The sequence below is a fragment of the Gavialis gangeticus genome, unplaced genomic scaffold, assembly GCF_001723915.1.
Source record: "Gavialis gangeticus isolate Ggan-Ray unplaced genomic scaffold, GavGan_comp1, whole genome shotgun sequence".
Lineage (NCBI taxonomy): Eukaryota > Metazoa > Chordata > Crocodylia > Gavialidae > Gavialis > Gavialis gangeticus.
This window is the reverse complement of record NW_017729022.1, coordinates 82,533,478-82,535,009: the sequence shown is the minus strand read 5'-3', so window position 1 is coordinate 82,535,009 and position 1,532 is coordinate 82,533,478.

Sequence of the window (1,532 nt, the reverse complement as noted above, 5' to 3'; positions counted from 1 at the left end):
AGGGTATAACAGAGAATCAATGAAATATCTATAACTTTGTTGTTTTTCATCTGATTTGGATGAAACTTCAGGGGTGGTAGCCTCTGCTGAGAGCATGAAGCCCACCACGTTTCAAGGAGATAGGTGCAAGGATTCAGGGGAAACTGCACCCCAAATTCTTGAAAGCAAAACTCATGTCATGTATGTGTTAAGCCACAGCGGGGTCAAAACTACAGGGATGGTGCCCTATGGTGAGGCCACAAAGCCTGCCAAGTTTCAAGGCAATAGGTGCAGGGGTTTGGGGGAAACTGCACATCAAGCTGTGGACAAGCAGAACTCGTGACATGGGTGACACTGTGTATTAAGGTGCAGCAGGGTGAAAACTGTAGGCCTGCTAGTACCTGCTGCGGCCACAAAGCCTGCCAGCTGTCAGGGCCCTGCACCCCTAGCTGCTGACAGGCAAAACTCATGACATGGGTGCTTGTGCAACTAACTGTCTCGGTCTTAGGGCAGTTGATTGTCTGTATTGATACTTTAACTTCGTGTGTGGTTTTGTAGATGTTAATCCTTGCTCATTAACTCATGACATTAGCTAGCTACTGTGTATTGAGCTGGTCCCCCAGTGAATCATGATTGATTGGTAACAGTAGCTTAGCAGCCAGGCCTGCAGTAGTCTCATCCCCGCCCCCTCCCCCATGCCCCAAGACAGTCAGTTGCACAAGCACCCATGTCATGAGTTTTGCTTGTCAGCAGCTAGAGGTGCAAGGACCCAGAACCCCCCTGCACTGATCTCCTTGACAGCTGGCAGGCTTCATGGCCACAGCAGGGGCTAGCAGACCTGCAGCTTTCACTCTGCTGTGCCTTAACACACACAGGGTCATCTATGTCGCAAGTTTTGCCTGTCAGCAGCTTGAGTGAGTTTCCCCCAAACTCCTGCACCTATCTCCTTGAAACTTGGCAGGTTTGTGGCCTCAGTAAGTGCTACCATCCCTGCAGTTTTCACCCCCCTGTGGCTTAACATACACACTTGACACGAGTTTTGCTTTCAGAACTTAGGTGCAGGGGTTTCTGGGAAACTGTACCCCAATCACCTTGAAACATGGCACGCATCATGCTCCCAGCAAAGGCTATCACCCCTGCAAGTTTCATCTGAATCAGCCAAAAGACAACAAGGTTGTCTTTCATTGATTCCCCATTATACCCTATGGCTGAATCTCCAAATCTTTTCCGAATTGATTCAGAAGGCCTAAAGCTTTCCACGATTCGATTTGGATTCGGCCTCTGAATCATCTTCAAATCTGAATCATGATCCGAAGCTTTGCACAGCCCTAGTAAACTCCTACCTGATCTTCACACTAGTTCTTTTGCTTCATCCCCTTCTTCCTTCAACTAACAGTAGGGAATTTTTTGTCCTAAATCACAAAGAACACATGTAAACTTCCCCTCCCCTTGGTGCCTCCCATGTTCCTTTGTAAGAGAGCAGTATGTGAAGAGGCATAAATCCCGCTCCCACTTACGGTGGGGGCACAGAGCAACACATGAATAGGGAGGGC